The sequence below is a fragment of the Oncorhynchus masou genome, chromosome 9, assembly GCF_036934945.1.
Source record: "Oncorhynchus masou masou isolate Uvic2021 chromosome 9, UVic_Omas_1.1, whole genome shotgun sequence".
Lineage (NCBI taxonomy): Eukaryota > Metazoa > Chordata > Actinopteri > Salmoniformes > Salmonidae > Oncorhynchus > Oncorhynchus masou.
In genome coordinates, this window is record NC_088220.1 from 83,044,238 (window position 1) to 83,063,573 (window position 19,336).

General features: G+C 47.5%; 1 protein-coding gene across 1 annotated transcript in view; it reads left to right on the forward strand.

Annotated features, from left to right (window-relative positions):
* LOC135546679 (neuroserpin-like) overlaps positions 1-19,336 on the forward strand; it is a 55,225-nt gene that overhangs the window by 20,208 nt on the left and 15,681 nt on the right. The window lies entirely within an intron of this gene.

Consider the following 19,336-nt stretch of genomic DNA (forward strand, 5'->3'; position numbering starts at 1 on the left):
CATAGAAGTGTAGGATTGTCTTTGAAGTAGAGATGTCAGTTAAATGTCTTGAAGCGTGTTTCACGTAGCAGTCTTGAAGCGTGTTTCACGTAGCAGTCTTGAAGCGTGTTTCACGTAGCAGTCTTGAAGTGTGTTTCACGTAGCAGTCTTGAAGCGTGTTTCACGTAGCAGTCTTGAAGCGTGTTTCACGTAGCAGTCTTGAAGTGTGGACATGGAGAGAATGATGTTCGTCCTATCCCATCACCATGGTAACAAAAGAAGAACATCCAGAGGTGTGTGTGTGTACATAGACTACCTGAATGTGTTAGATTGTGTTATAAACCCAGCTACAGGGTAAAACTTGGGTTTAATTCTACTGGCTTGGTAAGTATGCCTTAAAGGTGTCTGGTTTAATTCTACTGGCTTGGTAAGTATGCCTTAAAGGTGTCTGGTTGAATTCTACTAGCTTGGTAAGTATGCCATAACTTAAAGGTGTCTGGTTTAATTCTACTGGCTTGGTAAGTATGCCTTCTTCAAGGTGTTGGGTTTAATTCTACTGGCTTGGTAAGTATGCCTTCTTCAAGGTGTTGGGTTTAATTCTACTAGCTTGGTAAGTATGCCTTCTTCAAGGTGTTGGGTTGAATTCTACTGGCTTGGTAAGTATGCCTTAAAGGTGTCTGGTTTAACTTCATTCGACGAGCAATCCCGGATCCGGGATCCTATTTATAGCCTCAAGCTCATTAGCATAACGCAACGTTAACTATTCATGATGAAATGAAATAAATATATTTGCTCTCAAGCTTAGACTTTTGTTAACAACACTGTCATCTCAGATTTTCAAAATATGCTTTTCAACCATAGCTAAACAAGCATTTGTGTAAGAGTATTGATAGCTAGCATAGCTATAAGCCTAGAATTCAGCAAGCAACATTTTCACAAAAAGAAGAAAAGCATTCAAATAAAATAATTTACCTTTGAAGAACTTCAGATGTTTTCAATGAGGAGACTCTCAGTTAGATAGCAAATGTTCAGTTTTTCAAAAAATATTATTTGTGTAGGACAAATAGCTCCGTTTTGTTCACGTTTGGCTACGAAAAAAACCTGTATCCAGTTATAGCCTCAAGCTCATTAGCATAACGTAACGTTAACTATTTATGAAAATCGCAAATGAAAAGAAATACATGTGCTAGCTCTCAAGCTTAGCCTTTTCTTAACAACACTGTCATCTCAGATTTTCAAAATATGCTTTTGAACCATAGCAAATCAAGCATTTGTGTAAGAATATTGATAGCTAGCATAGCATTTAGCGTAGCATTTAGCGGGCAACATTTTCACAAAAACCAGAAAAGCATTCAAATAAAATCATTTACCTTTAAAGAACTTCGGGAAACGGCAGAAATTGTGGGCTCATTCCTGTCGCATTCACAGCCATATAAGGAGACATTGGAAAAAAATTTGCTCATTTCCTGTTTGAAGTTTCATCTTGGTTTCGCCTGTAGCATCAGTTCTGTGGCACTCACAGATAATATCTTTGCAGTTTTGGAAACGTCAGAGTGTTTTCTTTCCAAAGCTGTCAATTATATGCATAGTCGAGCATCTTTTTGTGACAAAATATTGCTCTTAAAACGGGCACATTTTTTTTTATCCAATAATGAAATAGCGCCCCCATAGCTTCAATTAAAGGGCATTGAGGACTGAAGTGTCTGAGGTGGATAATGACGTCATGTTCTGAATGTGGAAATGTCAGCTACGGTATATTAGTGGTGATTTAGGATCAGTCGTGTTGTTTTCAAAGGACAACAGGTTTAATTCTATTGATTTTAGAAGCTGTGAAGATGAAACAGAAATGACTTTGAAGTGCCTGGGGTTTGTGCTTTGCTGGCATCATTTCAGGGTTTTAAGAGGCATATGGGTTTAACAGGTGTTGGCTTTCACCTGTGGTGCTCAGGTGATGCCCATCCCAGACCCATACTCCCCCTCCCTCCCACGCCCTCTCCCTCTCTCCCCAGTCTGTCTACCTTACTCCCCCTCCCTCCCACGCCCTCTCCCTCTCTCCCCAGTCTGTCTACCCTTACTCCCCCTCCCTCCCACGCCCTCTCCCTCTCTCCCCCAGTCTGTCTACCCTTACTCCCCCTCCCTCCCACGCCCTCTCCCTCTCTCCCCAGTCTGTCTACCCTTACCCTCCCCCTCCCTCCCACGCCCTCTCCCTCTCTCCCCAGTCTGTCTACCCATACTCCCCCTCCCTCCCACGCCCTCTCCCTCTCTCCCCAGTCTGTCTACCATACTCCCCCCCTCCCTCCCACGCCCTCTCCCTCTCTCCCCAGTCTGTCTACCCTTACCCTCCCCCCTCCCTCCCACGCCCTCTCCCTCTCTCCCCAGTCTGTCTACCCTTACTCTCCCTCCCTCCCACGCCCTCTCCCTCTCTCCCCAGTCTGTCTACCCTTACCCTCCCCCCCCTCCCACGCCCTCTCCCTCTCTCCCCAGTCTGTCTACCCATACTCCCCCTCCCTCCCACGCCCTCTCCCTCTCTCCCCAGTCTGTCTACCCATACTCCCCCTCCCTCCCACGCCCTCTCCCTCTCTCCCCAGTCTGTCTACCCTTACTCCCCCTCCCTCCCACGCCCTCTCCCTCTCTCCCCAGTCTGTCTACCCTTACTCCCCCTCCCTCCCACGCCCTCTCCCTCTCTCCCCAGTCTGTCTACCCTTACTCCCCCTCCCTCCCACGCCCTCTCCCCTCTCTCCCCAGTCTGTCTACCCATACTCCCCCTCCCTCCCACGCCCTCTCCCTCTCTCCCCAGTCTGTCTACCCATACTCCCCCTCCCTCCCACGCCCTCTCCCTCTCTCCCCAGTCTGTCTACCTTACTCCCCCTCCCTCCCACGCCCTCTCCCTCTCTCCCCAGTCTGTCTACCCTTACCCCCCCCCTCCCTCCCACGCCCTCTCCCTCTCTCCCCAGTCTGTCTACCCTTACCCTCCCCCTCCCTCCCACGCCTTCTCCCTCTCTCCCCAGTCTGTCTACCCTTACCCTCCCCCTCCCTCCCACGCCCTCTCCCCTCTCTCCCCAGTCTGTCTACCCTTACTCCCCCTCCCTCCCACGCCCTCTCCCTCTCTCCCCAGTCTGTCTACCCTTACTCTCCCTCCCTCCCACGCCCTCTCCCTCTCTCCCCAGTCTGTCTACCCTTACTCCCCCTCCCTCCCACGCCCTCTCCCTCTCTCCCCAGTCTGTCTACCCTTACCCTCCCCCTCCCTCCCACGCCCTCTCCCTCTCTCCCCAGTCTGTCTACCCTTACTCTCCCTCCCTCCCACGCCCTCTCCCCTCTCCCCAGTCTGTCTACCCTTACCCTCCCCCCCCTCCCCCACGCCCTCTCCCTCTCTCCCCAGTCTGTCTACCCTTACCCTCCCCCTCCCTCCCACGCCCTCTCCCTCTCTCCCCAGTCTGTCTACCCTTACTCCCCCTCCCTCCCACGCCCTCTCCCCTCTCTCCCCAGTCTGTCTACACTTACTCCCCCTCCCTCCCACGCCCTCTCCCTCTCTCCCCAGTCTGTCTACCCTTACTCCCCCTCCCTCCCACGCCCTCTCCCTCTCTCCCCAGTCTGTCTACCCTTACCCTCCCCCCTCCCTCCCACGCCCTCTCCCTCTCTCCCCAGTCTGTCTACCCTTACTCCCCCTCCCTCCCACGCCCTCTCCCTCTCTCCCCAGTCTGTCTACCCTTACTCCCCCTCCCTCCCACGCCCTCTCCCTCTCTCCCCAGTCTGTCTACCCTTACCCTCCCCCCTCCCTCCCACGCCCTCTCCCTCTCTCCCCAGTCTGTCTACCCTTACCCTCCCTCCCTCCCACGCCCTCTCCCTCTCTCCCCCCGTCTGTCTACCCTTACCCTCCCCCCTCCCTCCCACGCCCCTCTCCCTCTCTCCCCAGTCTGTCTACCCTTACTCCCCCTCCCTCCCACGCCCTCTCCCTCTCTCCCCCCAGTCTGTCTACCCTTACCCTCCGCCCTCCCTCCCACGCCCTCTCCCTCTCTCCCCAGTCTGTCTACCCTTACCCTCCCCCTCCCTCCCACGCCCTCTCCCTCTCTCCCCAGTCTGTCTACCCTTACTCCCCCTCCCTCCCACGCCCTCTCCCTCTCTCCCCAGTCTGTCTACCCTTACCCTCCCCCCTCCCTCCCACGCCCTCTCCCTCTCTCCCCAGTCTGTCTACCCTTACTCCCCCCCTCCCTCCCACGCCCTCTCCCTCTCTCCCCAGTCTGTCTACCCTTACCCTCCCCCCTCCTTCCCACGCCCTCTCCCTCTCTCCCCAGTCTGTCTACCCTTACCCCCCCCCCCCTCCCACTCCCTCTCCCTCTCTCCCCAGTCTGTCTACCCTTACCCCCCCTCCCTCCCACGCCCTCTCCCTCTCTCCCCAGAGTCTGTCTATAGCCTCGCTACTGTATATAGCCTCGCTACTGTATATAGTCTAGTTACTTTATATAGCCTCACTACTGTATATAGCCTCACTACTGTAAATAGCCTCACTACTGTATATAGTCACGTTACTGTATATAGCTTCGCTACTGTATATAGCCTCACTACTGTATATAGCCTCTCTACTGTATATAGCCTCTCTACTGTATATAGCCTCTCTACTGTATATAGCCTCTCTACTGTATATAGTCTCACTACTGTATATAGTCTCTCTACTGTATATAGCCTCGCAACTGTATATAGCCTCGCTACTGTATTTAGCCTCACTACTGTATATAGCCTCACTACTCTATATAGCCTCACTACTGTATATAGCCTCACTACTGTATATAGTCTCACTACTGTATATAGCCTCTCTACTGTATATAGCCTCACTACTGTATATAGTCACGTTACTGTATATAGCTTCGCTACTGTATATAGCCTCGCTACTGTATATAGCCTCACTACTGTATATAGCCTCTCTACTGTATATAGTCTCTCTACTGTATATAGCCTCACTACTGTATATAGCCTCTCTACTGTATATAGTCTCACTACTGTATATAGCCTCTCTACTGTATATAGCCTCGCAACTGTATATAGCCTCGCTACTGTATTTAGCCTCACTACTGTATATAGCCTCACTACTCTATATAGCCTCACTACTGTATTTAGCCTCACTACTGTATATAGTCTCTACTGTATATAGCCTCTCTACTGTATATAGCCTCTCTACTGTATATAGCCTCGCTACTGTATATAGCCTCACTACTGTATATAGCCTCTCTACTGTATATAGCCTCTCTACTGTATATAGTCTCGCTACTGTATATAGCCTCGCTACTGTATATAGTCACGTTACTGTATATAGCCTCACTACTGTATATAGCCTCACTACTGTATATAGCCTCTCTACTGTATATAGCCTCTCTACTGTATATAGCCTCTCTACTGTATATATCCTCTCTACTGTATATAGCCTCTTTACTGTATATAGCCTCACTACTGTATATGGCCCCTCTACTGTATATAGCCTCTCTACTGTATATAGCCTCTCTACTGTATATAGCCTCTCTACTGTATATAGCCTCACTACTGTATATAGCCTCTCTACTGTATATAGCCTCACTACTGTATATAGTCACGTTACTGTATATAGTCTCACTACTGTATATAGCCTCTCTACTGTATATATCCTCTCTACTGTATATAGCCTCTTTACTGTATATAGCCTCACTACTGTATATGGCCCCTCTACTGTATATAGCCCCTCTACTGTATATAGCCTCTCTACTGTATATAGCCTCTCTACTGTATATAGCCTCTCTACTGTATATAGCCTCTCTACTGTATATAGCCTCTCTACTGTTTATAGCCTCACTACTCTATATAGCCTCACTACTGTATATAGCCTCACTACTGTATATAGTCTCACTACTGTATATAGCCTCTCTACTGTATATAGCCTCACTACTGTATATAGTCACGTTACTGTATATAGCTTCGCTACTGTATATATCCCCTCTACTGTATATAGTCTCAATACTGTATATAGCCTCTCTACTGTATATAGCCTCGCAACTGTATATAGCCTCGCTACTGTATATAGCCTCACTACTGTATATAGCCTCTCTACTGTATATAGCCTCGCTACTGTATATAGCCTCGCTACTGTATATAGTCACGTTACTGTATATAGCCTCACTACTGTATATAGCCTCTACTGTATATAGCCTCTCTACTGTATATAGCCTCACTACTGTATATAGCCTCACTACTGTATATAGCCTCTCTACTGTATATAGCCTCTCTACTGTATATAGCCTCTCTACTGTATATAGCCTCACTACTGTATATAGTCACGTTACTGTATATAGTCTCACTACTGTATATAGCCCCTCTACTGTATATAGCCTCTCTACTGTATATAGCCTCTCTACTGTATATAGCCTCTCTACTGTATATAGCCTCTCTACTGTATATAGCCTCTCTACTGGAAATAGCCTCTCTACTGGAAATAGCCTCTCTACTGTATATAGCCTCTCTACTGTATATAGCCTCTCTACTGTATATAGCCTCACTACTGTATATAGCCTCTCTACTGTATATAGCCTCTCTACTGTATATAGCCTCTCTACTGTATATAGCCTCTCTACTGGAAATAGCCTCTCTACTGGAAATAGCCTCTCTACTGTATATAGCCTCTCTACTGTATATAGCCTCACTACTGTATATAGCCTCTCTACTGTATATAGCCTCTCTACTGTATATAGCCTCTCTACTGTATATAGCCTCTCTACTGGAAATAGCCTCTCTACTGGAAATAGCCTCTCTACTGTATATAGCCTCACTACTGTATATAGCCTCACTACTGTATATAGCCTCTCTACTGTATATAGCCTCTCTACTGTATATAGCCTCGCTACTGTATATAGCCTCTCTACTGTATATAGTCTCACTACTGTATATAGCCTCTCTACTGTATATAGCCTCGCTACTGTATATAGCCTCGCTACTGTATATAGCCTCACTACTGTATATAGCCTCTCACTGTATATAACCTCACTACTGTATATAGTCACGTTACTGTATATAGCTTCGCTACTGTATATAGCCTCGCTACTGTATATAGCCTCACTACTGTATATAGCCTCTCTACTGTATATAGCCTCTCTACTGTATATTGCCTCACTAATGTATATAGCCTCTCTACTGTATATAGCCTCTCTACTGTATATAGTCTCTCTACTGTATATAGCCTCGCAACTGTATATAGCCTCGCAACTGTATATAGCCTCGCAACTGTATATAGCCTCGCTACTGTATATAGCCTCACTACTGTATATAGCCTCACTACTCTATATAGCCTCACTACTGTATATAGCCTCACTACTGTATATAGCCTCACTACTGTATATAGCCTCACTACTGTATATAGCCTCGCAACTGTATATAGCCTCTCTACTGTATATAGCCTCACTACTGTATATAGCCTCTCTACTGTATATAGTCTCGCTACTGTTACTTTTTCAGTATCTTTTTACTGTTGTTTTTATTTCTTTACTTATCTATTGTTCACGTCTTTCCTACTTCTTGCGCCGACAGAAATGGCCGCCTCGCCTCTCTTCGCTTCGCATTCCTAGGAAACTATGCAGTATTTAGTTTTTTTATGTGTTATTTCTTACATCGGTACCCCAGGTAATCTTAGGTTTTATTACATACAGCCGGGAAGAACTATTGGATATAAGAGCAACATCAACTTACCAACATTATGACCAGGAATAAGACTTTCCCGAAGCAGATCCTCTCTTCGGACCACCACCCAGGACATCTGATCCCAGTAGGCGACCCAATACAACGGCGCCCCAGAAGAGGCAGACTTCTTCTGGTCAGGCTCCATTGACGGGCACATCGTTCACTGCTCCTGAGTATACTAATCGCCAACGTCATGTCTCTTGACAACAAGTTAGATGAAATCCGAGTAAGGGTTGCCTTCCAGAGAGACATCAGAGATTGTAACATTCTCTGTTTCACGGAAACATGGCTCACTCGAGACACGCTATCGGAGTCTGTACAACCAGCTGGATTCTTCACACATCGCGCCGACAGAAACAAGCATCTTTTTGGTAAGAAGAGGGGCGGGGCGGGGGGGGTATGCCTTGTGATTAACGAGACGTGGTGTGATCATAACAACATACAGGAACTCAAGTCCTCCTGTTCACCTGTTCACCTGAGTCACCTGACTTAGACTCCTCACAATCAAATGTCGACCGCATTATCTACCAAGAGAATTCTCTTAGATTATAATCACAGCCGCATATATTCCACCCAAGCAGACACATCGATGGCCCTGAACGAGCTTTATTTGACTCTATGTAAACTGGAAACCACATATCCTGAGGCTGCATTCATTGAAGCTGGGGATTTTAACAAGGTTCATCTGAAAACAAGACTCCTTAAATTATATCAGCATATTGATTGTGCAACCAGGGTTGGTAAAACCCTGGATCATTGTTATTCTAACTTCCGTGATGCATATAGGGCCCTCCCCCGCCCTCCTTTTGGAAAAGCTGACCACGACTCCATTTTGTTGCTCCCAGCCTAGAGACAGAGACTAAAACAGGAAGCTCCCACACCCAGGTCTTTTCTACGCTGGTCCGACCAATCTGATTCCACACTTCAAGATTGCTTCGATCAAGTGGATTGGGATATGTTCCGCATTGCGTCAAACAACAACATTGACGAATACGCTGATTCGGTGAGCGAGTTCATTAGCAAGTGCATTGACGATGTTATACCCACTGCAACTATTAAAACATTCCCAAACCAGGATTGATGTCAGCATTCGCGCAAAACTGAAAGTGTGAACCACTGCTTTTAACCAGGGCAAGGTGACCGGAAACATGACCGAATACAAACACTGTAGCTATTCCATCCGCAAGTCAATCAAACAATCAGTTTAGAGACAAAGTAGAGTCACAATTCAACAGCTCAGACACAAGAGGCATGTGGCAGGGTCTACAGTCAATCACGGATTACAAAAAGAAAACCAGCCCCGTCATGAACCAGGATATCTTACTCCCAGACAGACTAAACAACTTCTTTGCTCGCTTTGAGGACAATACAGTGCCACTGACACGGCCCGCTACCAGAATCTGTGTACTCTCATTCACTGCAGCCGATGTGAGTAAAACATTTAAACGTGTTAACCCTCGCAAGGCTGCAGGCCAAGACGGCATCCCCAGCCGCGCCCTCAGAGCATGTGCAGACCAGCTGGCTGGTGTGTTGACGGACATATTCAATCAATCCTTATCCCAGTCTGTTGTTCCCACATGCTTCAAGAGGGCCACCATTGTTCCTGTTCCCAAGAAAGCTAAGGAAACTGAGCTAAAGGCTGAAGAAATTCGGCTTGTCACCAAAAGCACTCACAAACTTTTACAGATGCACAATTGAGAGCATCCTGTCGGGCTGTATCACCGCCTGGTACGGCAACTGCTCCGCCCATAACCGTAAGGCTCTCCAGAGGGTAGTGAGGTCTGCACAACGCATCACCTGGGGCAAACTACCTGCCCTCCAGGACACCTACACCACCCGATGTTACAGGAAGGCCATAAAGATCATCAAGGACAACAACCACCCGAGCCACTGCCTGTTCACCCCACTATCATCCAGAAGGCGAGGTCAGTACAGGTGCATCAAAGCTGGGACCGAGAGACTGAAAAACAGCTTCTATCTCAAGGCCATCAGACTGTTAAACAGCCACCACTAACATTGAGTGGTTGCTACCAACATACTGACTCAACTCCAGCTCACTTTAATAATGGAAAAATGTATGTAAAAATGTTTCACTAGCCACTTTAAACAATGCCACTTAGTATAATGTTTACATACCCTACATTACTCATCTCATATGTATATACTGTACTCTATACCATCTACTGCATCTTGCCATCTTTATGTAATACATGTGTCACTAGCCACTTTAAACTATGCCACTTTTATGTTTACATACCCTACATTACTCATCTCATATGTATATACTGTACTCAATACCATCTACTGCATCTTGCCATCCTTATGTAATACATGTATCACTAGCCACTTTAACTATGCCACTTTGTTTACATACTCATCTCATATGTATATACTGTACTCGATACCATCTACTGTATCTTGCCTATGCCGTTACATTTACATTTACATTTAAGTCATTTGGCAGACGCTCTTATCCAGAGCGACTTACAAATTGGTGAATTCACCTTATGACATCCAGTGGAACAGCCACTTTACAATAGTGCATCTAAATCATTTAAGGGGGGTGAGAAGGATTACTTTATCCTAGGTATTCCTTAAAGAGGTGGGGTTTCAGGTGTCTCCGGAAGGTGGTGATTGACTCCGCTGTCCTGGCGTCGTGAGGGAGTTTGTTCCACCATTGGGGGCCAGAGCAGCGAACAGTTTTGACTGGGCTGAGCGGGAACTGTACTTCCTCAGTGGTAGGGAGGCGAGCAGGCCAGAGGTGGATGAACGCAGTGTCCTTGTTTGGGTGTAGGGCCTGATCAGAGCCTGGAGGTACTGCGGTGCCGTTCCCCTCACAGCTCCGTAGGCAAGCACCATGGTCTTGTAGCGGATGCGAGCTTCAACTGGAAGCCAGTGGAGAGAGCGGAGGAGCGGGGTGACGTGAGAGAACTTGGGAAGGTTGAACACCAGACGGGCTGCGGCGTTCTGGATGAGTTGTAGGGGTTTAATGGCACAGGCAGGAGCCCAGCCAACAGCGAGTTGCAGTAATCCAGACGGGAGATGACAAGTGCCTGGATTAGGACCTGCGCCGCTTCCTGTGTGAGGCAGGGTCGTACTCTGCGGATGTTGTAGAGCATGAACCTACAGGAACGGGCCACCGCCTTGATGTTAGTTGAGAACGACAGGGTGTTGTCCAGGATCACGCCAAGGTTCTTAGCGCTCTGGGAGGAGGACACAATGGAGTTGTCAACCGTGATGGCGAGATCATGGAACGGGCAGTCCTTCCCCGGGAGGAAGAGCAGCTCCGTCTTGCCGAGGTTCAGCTTGAGGTGGTGATCCGTCATCCACACTGATATGTCTGCCAGACATGCAGAGATGCGATTCGCCACCTGGTCATCAGAAGGGGGAAAGGAGAAGATTAATTGTGTGTCGTCTGCATAGCAATGATAGGAGAGACCATGTGAGGTTATGACAGAGCCAAGTGACTTGGTGTATAGCGAGAATAGGAGAGGGCCTAGAACAGAGCCCTAGGGGACACCAGTGGTGAGAGCGCGTGGTGAGGAGACAGATTCTCGCCACGCCACCTGGTAGGAGCGACCTGTCAGGTAGGACGCAATCCAAGCGTGGGCCGCGCCGGGAGATGCCCAACTCGGAGAGGGTGGAGAGGAGGATCTGATGGTTCACAGTATCGAAGGCAGGCGATAGGTCTAGAAGGATGAGAGCAGAGGAGAGAGAGTTAGCTTTAGCAGTGCGGAGCGCCTCCGTGATACAGAGAAGAGCAGTCTCAGTTGAATGACTAGTCTTGAAACCTGACTGATTAGGATCAAGAAGGTCATTCTGAGAGAGATAGCGGGAGAGCTGGCCAAGGACGGCACGTTCAAGAGATTTGGAGAGAAAAGAAAGAAGGGATACTGGTCTGTAGTTGTTGACATCGGAGGGATCGAGTGTAGGTTTTTTCAGAAGGGGTGCAACTCTCGCTCTCTTGAAGACGGAATCCAGCGGTCAGGGATGAGTTGATGAGCGAGGTGAGGTAAGGGAGAAGGTCTCCGGAAATGGTCTGGAGAAGAGAGGAGGGGATAGGGTCAAGGAGGGGATAGGGTCAAGCGGGCAGGTTGTTGGGCGGCCGGCCGTCACAAGAAGCGAGATTTCATCTGGAGAGAGAGGGGAGAAAGAGGTCAGAGCACAGGGTAGGGCAGTGTGAGCAGAACCAGCGGTGTCGTTTGACTTAGCAAACGAGGATCGGATGTCGTCGACCTTCTTTTCAAAATGGTTGACGAAGTCATCTGCAGAGAGGGAGGAGGGGGGGGAGGGGGAGGAGGATTCAGGAGGGAGGAGAAGGTGGCAAAGAGCTTCCTAGGGTTAGAGGCAGATTCTTGGAATTTAGAGTGGTAGAAAGTGGCTTTAGCAGCAGAGACAGAGGAGGAAAATTTAGAGAGGAGGGAGTGAAAGGATGCCAGGTCCGCAGGGAGGCGAGTTTCCCTCATTTCCGCTCGGCTGCCCGGAGCCCTGTTCTGTGAGCTCGCAATGAGTCGTCGAGCCACGGAGCGGGAGGGGAGGACCGAGCCGGCCTGGAGGATAGGGGACATAGAGAGTCAAAGGATACAGAAAGGGAAGAGAGGAGGGTTGAGGAGGCAGAATCAGGAGAAGGTTGGAGAAGGTCTGAGCAGAGGGAAGAGATGATAGGATGGAAGAGGAGAGAGTAGCGGGGGAGAGAGAGCGAAGGTTGGAACGGCGCGATACCATCCGAGTAGGGGCAGTGTGGGAAGTGTTGGATGAGAGCGAGAGGGAAAAGGATACAAGGTAGTGGTCGGAGACTTGGAGGGGAGTTGCAATGAGGTTAGTGGAAGAACAGCATCTAGTATAGATGAGGTCGAGCGTATTGCCTGCCTTGTGAGTAGGGGGGGAAGGTGAGGGGGTGAGGTCAAAAGAGGAGAGGAGTGGAAAGAAGGAGGCAGAGAGGAATGAGTCAAAGGTAGACGTGGGGAGGTTAAAGTCGCCCAGGACTGTGAGAGGTGAGCCATCTTCAGGAAAGGAGCTTATCAAGGCATCAAGCTCATTGATGAACTCTCCGAGGGAACCTGGAGGGCGATAAATGATAAGGATGTTAAGCTTGAAAGGGCTGGTAACTGTGACAGTATGGAATTCAAAGGAGGCGATAGACAGATGGGTAAGGGGAGAAAGAGAGAATGACCACTTGGGAGAGATGAGGATCCCGGTGCCACCACCCCGCTGACCAGAAGCTCTCGGGGTGTGCGAGAACACGTGGGCGGACGAAGAGAGAGCAGTAGGAGTAGCAGTGTTATCTGTGGTGATCCATGTTTCCGTCAGTGCCAAGAAGTCGAGGGACTGGAGGGAGGCATAGGCTGAGATGAACTCTGCCTTGTTGGCCGCAGATCGGTAGTTCCAGAGGCTACCGGAGACCTGGAACTCCACGTGGGTCGTGCGCGCTGGGACCACCAGATTAGGGTGGCCGCGGCCACGCGGTGTGGAGCGTTTGTATGGTCCGTTCTGTACCATGACTCATTTATATACCTTTATGTACATATTCTTCATCCCTTTACACTTGTGTGTATAAGGTAGTTGTTGTGGAATTGTTCGGTTAGATTACTCGTTGGTTATTACTGCATTGTCGGAACTAGATGCACAAGTATTTCGCTACACTCCCATTACATCTGCTAACCATGTGTATGTGACAAATAAAATTTGATTTGACCTAATACCTATTTTTTTACTTAAAAATCGCACTGTTGGTTAGGGCCTGTAAGTAAGCATTTCACTGTACACCTGTTGTATTCGGCGCATATGACAAATACACTTTGATTTGATTTGCCAACCCGAGTCATTGTCCAACATGTTTCACATTCCAATGGAGAGGATTCTAGAATTATTAACACATTCCAATGGAGAGGATTCTAGAATTATTAACACATTCCAATGGAGAGGATTCTAGAATTATTAACACATTCCATGTTCTGAGATAGTTCCTACAGCGGAACTGAGGAAGTCTGCATGGATATGATAGTGGTGTGCCATAGTTGAATTCTAATTTTGTGTGGCAGGCTACCCACTGGCACACAGTGGTTGAAGCAACGTTGTTTCTATGTCATATCAATGAAATTGCATTGAATCAACATTCAAATAGTTCCCAATATGTATAAATCATCCCAGTGTGAAATAGTTCCCAATATGTATAAATCATCCCAGTGTGAAATAGTTCCCAATATGTATAAATCATCCCTGCGTGAAATAGTTCCCAATATGTATAAATCATCCCTGCGTGAAATAGTTCCCAATATGTATAAATCATCCCAGTGTGAAATAGTTCCCAATATGTATAAATCATCCCTGCGTGAAATAGTTCCCAATATGTATAAATCATCCCTGCGTGAAATAGTTCCCAATATGTATAAATCATCCCAGTGTGAAATAGTTCCCAATATGTATAAATCATCCCTGCGTGAAATAGTTCCCAATATGTATAAATCATCCCTGCGTGAAATAGTTCCCAAGGGAGGGCAAGAGAAAAGTAGAGGGAGAGGGAGGGTGAGAGACAGTGATTATGCTCACATACACTCTCACACAAAGGCATTCTCACGGCACTGAGGCAAACAGATTATGAAGAGAAATATGATTTAACAGGAGATGATAAAATCAGGTATGAAATATGCATGAGCTCATTTAGTAAATTGGCACCAAACAGAGATTCTTCTGTCTGCAGTGGACAGCACAAATGTAGTTACAACACACTGGAGGACAGCTTCATGACTCCTCTCTACGTTTCATATCAAATCAGATGTTATTCAGCGCATGCTTCCTAAACAACAGGTGATAACTTTAGCCTAATGATGGCAGTTTTTATTTATCCGTTATTTTACCAGGTAAGTTGACTGAGAACACGTTCTCATTTACAGCAACGACCTGGGGAATAGTTACAGGGGAGAGGAGGGGGATGAATGAGCCAATTGTAAACTGGGGATTATTAGGTGACCGTGATGGTTTGAGGGCCAGATTGGGAATGTAGCCAGGACACCAGGGTTAACACCCCTACGATAAGTCCCATGGGATCTTTAATGACCTCAGAGTGTCAGGACACCTGTTTAACATCCCATACAAAAGACAGCACCCTACACAGGGCAGTGTCCCCAATCACTGCCCTGGGGCATTTTTTAGACCAGAGGAAAGAGTGCCTCCTACTGGCCCTCCAACACCACATCCAGCAGCATCTGGTCTCCCATACAGGGACTGACCAGGACCAACCCTGCTTAGCTTCAGAAGCAAGCCAGCAGTGGTATGCAGGGTGGTATGCTGCTGGCAGTGTGATGTTGTGGAATGCCATCGATAACATATCATGTAATCATTGGTGGCTGTGTGACTGCTATGTAGAGCACCTGGAACAGCACCATTCTCTACTTCAGGGGTGTAGTCATACCGGTAATCTCATGGCCGAGTACAGGCTTGGAACCTCTAACCCTGGTTAACTCATTAGCATAGACATCAGAATGATTAGTACAGGCTTGGAAACTCTAACCCTGGTCAACTCATTAGCATAGACATCAGAATGAATAGAACAGGCTTGGAAACTCTAACCCTGGTCAACTCATTAGCATAGACATCAGAATGAATAGTACAGGCTTGGAAACTCTAACCCTGGTCAACTCATTAGCATAGACATCAGAATGAATAGTACAGGCTTGGAAACTCTAACCCTGGTCAACTCATTAGCATAGACATCAGAATGAACAGTACAGGCTTGGAAACTCTAACCCTGGCAATTTGACTGGTTAACTCATGGGTACACTTGCAATGGCTGCTTGATGTTGTCATCAAATCAAATTGTATTTGTCACATGCTTGGTAACAACAGGTGGAGACTTGTGTGTTGTGGCCACCCTTTCCTGCTGTGTTCTCCTGTTGTTTGTGCCTGTGTGTGTTATTATGTAGCTGGGTGAGCCTAGTTGGTCCTCAGACAGAAGGTCTAGGGCGCGCTGGGTGTTTGGACACCAGAGTCTAGACACTGTGTGTTTGGGAAAAAAGTTTATTTTCTTGTATATATTTCCTGTTTGAGTCCAATCTGTGGCTTGTGTATGTCCTCAGTGGCTGTGAGGGGGTTATCACGAGGGCTATCGGGGTGGCTGACGGGGGGGTGGCTGACGGGGGATCCCCTGGGTTTGGAGATCTTCATTTGTCTGTCCTGCTGTGGTGTGGAGACTTTGGTCAGGGTCTGGGGTGGGCTATTGTACTCGCTTCTCCTTCTCTTTCTCCTGTTGATGTTGTCTCACCACAGTCCAGAGTGTAGATATCTCTCTCTCCACCTCCAGCTCTGGTTGAGGGGGGATTCTTGAGCTGGACAATTTTTTTGTGCTGACTAGAGTGTGTTCCACCTGCCTTACCTCCAGCTGGGTGAATTTATCCTTCGTTTCAATGAAAGAGTAGTACTCTGTGCTGTGAGGTTGACTTTCCGCTTGGGGTTGCTCGTCTGTGGGGTTGTGTAATGAAGAGTTCTGGTCTGACACGCTCGGGGTGGGCGTATCTTTCTCAAGCGAGAGCTTAACCTGCTGAGCTTAACCTGCTGAGCTATCTCTTTGATTATTTGAATGTCCAGTGAAAAATGTTTCTGGGTTACCCTGTACCATTACTGTTCCAGACCTGTACAGGTTGACATGGGCTGACTCGAGTCCTCGTAGTTTCCACCCTTTGCAAACAACCCACCCCTTAACAGAGGAGTAGTGTGTTAATATATCACTGTGCCATGCCAGGGGATGGTCTGGTTAATATATCACTTTGCCATGCCAGGGGATGGTCTGGTTAATATATCACTTTGCCATGCCAGGGGATGGTCTGGTTAATATATCACTTTGCCATGCCAGGGGATGGTCTGGTTAATATAGCACTGTGCCATGCCAGGGGATGGTCTGGTTAATATAACACTGTGCCATGCCAGGGGATGGTCTGGTTAATATAGCACTGTGCCATGCCAGGGGATGGTCTGGTTAATATAGCACTGTGCCAAGGGATGGACTGGTTAATATAGCACTGTGCCATGCCAGGGGATGGTCTGGTTAATATATCACTGTGCCATGCCAGGGGATGGTCTGGTTAATATAGCACTGTGTCATGCCAGGGGATGGTCTGGTTAATATAGCACTGTGCCATGCCAGGGGGATGGTCTGGTTAATATAGCACTGTGCCATGCCAGGGGATGGTCTGGTTAATATAGCACTGTGCCATGCCAGGGGATGGTCTGGTTAATATAGCACTGTGCCATGCCAGGGGATGGTCTGGTTAATATAGCACTGTGCCATTCCAGGGGATGGTCTGGTTAATATAGCACTGTGCCATGCCAGGAGATGGTCTGGTTAATATAGCACTGTGCCATGCCAGGGGATGGTCTGGTTAATATAGCACTGTGCCATGCCAGGAGATGGTCTGGTTAATATAGCACTGTGCCATGCCAGGGGATGGTCTGGTTAATATAGCACTGTGCCATGCCAGGGGATGGTCTGGTTAATATAGCACTGTGCCATGCCAGGGGATGGTCTGGTTAATATAGCACTGTGCCATGCCAGTAGATGGTCTGGTTAATATAGCACTGTGCCATGCCAGGGGATGGTCTGGTTAATATAGCACTGTGTCATGCCAGGGGATGGTCTGGTTAATATAGCACTGTGCCATGCCAGGGGATGGTCTGGATAATATAGCACTGTGCCATGCCAGGGGCCAGGGGATGCCAATGGTCTGGTTAATATATCACTGTGCCATGCCAGGGGATGGTCTGGTTAATATATCACTGTGCCATGCCAGGGGATGGTCTGGTTAATATAGCACTGTGCCATGCCAGGGGATGGTCTGGTTAATATAGCACTGTGCCATGCCAGGGGATGGTCTGGTTAACATAGCACTGTGCCATGCCAGGGGATGGTCTGGTTAATATAGCACCATGCCAGGGGAGGGTCTGGTTAATATATCACTGTGCCATGCCAGGGGAGGGTCTGGTTAATATAGCACTGTGCCATGCCAGGGGATGGTCTGGTTAATATAGCACTGTGCCATGCCAGGGGATGGTCTGGTTAATATATCACTGTGCCATTCCAGGGGATGGTCTGGTTAATATATCACTGTGCCATGCCAGGGGATGGTCTGGTTAATATAGCACTGTGCCATGCCAGGGGATGGTCTGGTTAATATAGCACTGTGCCATGCCAGGGGATGGTCTGGTTAATATAGCACTGTGTCATGCCAGGGGATGGTCTGGTTAATATAGCACTGTGCCATGCCAGGGGATGGTCTGGTTAACATAGCACTGTGCCATGCCAGGGGATGGTCTGGTTAATATAGCACCATGCCAGGGGAGGGTCTGGTTAATATATCACTGTGCCATGCCAGGGGAGGGTCTGGTTAATATAGCACTGTGCCATGCCAGGGGATGGTCTGGTTAATATAGCACTGTGCCATGCCAGGGGATGGTCTGGTTAATATAGCACTGTGCCATGCCTAGGGGATGGTCTGGTATATATTTCACTGTGCCATTCCAGGGGATGGTCTGGTTAATATATCACTGTGCCATGCCAGGGGATGGTCTGGTTAATATAGCACTGTGCCATGCCAGGGGATGGTCTGGTTAATATAGCACTGTGCCATGCCAGGGGATGGTCTGGTTAATATAGCACTGTGTCATGCCAGGGGATGGTCTGGTTAATATAGCACTGTGCCATGCCAGGGGATGGTCTGGTTAATATAGCACTGTGCCATGCCAGGGGATGGTCTGGTTAATATAGCACTGTGCCATGCCAGGGGATGGTCTGTGTGGAAGAGTAAGTTGCTTACATTCAGATTTTTATAATAGTCTGCAAAGAAATGTCTCTTGATTTTCCATAAGAAGCTTCTTTTTGTGCTCTTTTCATTCCCTCTCGTTTTTTACATCCAAAGGATGCTGTATTGTAATGATCTCTGAACAGCAGGAGGGAGCTTCAAAGGCCTCTGCATTTGGGTGGGGGGAGGCTGTGAAACTCTCCTGCCGTTGTTGGGCTCAAGGGCTTTGACACCTCTCACTTCACACCTCCGAGCTAATTGAAGTTGCAGTCAGATCTGTTCTTTCCTTAACTTAGCATTCAGTCCTTACAAAGTAAAATATATCATTGTCATTTATTTTTCTTCTTGGCTTTAAAAGTAGCTTACTCTTACTCTTCCACACAGAAGGAATACCTAGGATAGGATAAAGTAATCCTTCTCACCCCCCCCTTAAATGATTTAGATGCACTATTGTAAAGTGGCTGTTCCACTGGATGTCATAAGGTGAATTCACCAATTTGTAAGTCGCTCTGGATAAGAGCGTCTGCTAAATGACTTAAATGTAAATGTAATGTAGCTTCAGACTAAACATAACTCACTCAGTTCCAGGTTGGATGTTGTTTTAAGGTTTCTGTATATGCTGTATAGCTTGGAAATAAGAATCTTTGGAAATAAGAATCTTTGGAAATAAGAATCTTTGGAAGTAGGAATCTTTGGAAGTAGGAATCTTTGGAAGTAGGAATCTTTGGAAATAAGAATCTTTGGAAGTAGGAATCTTTGGAAGTAGGAATCTTTGGAAATAAGAATCTTTGGAAGTAGGAATCTTTGGAAATAAGAATCTTTGGAAGTAGGAATCTTTGGAAGTAGGAATCTTTGGAAATAAGAATCTTTGGAAG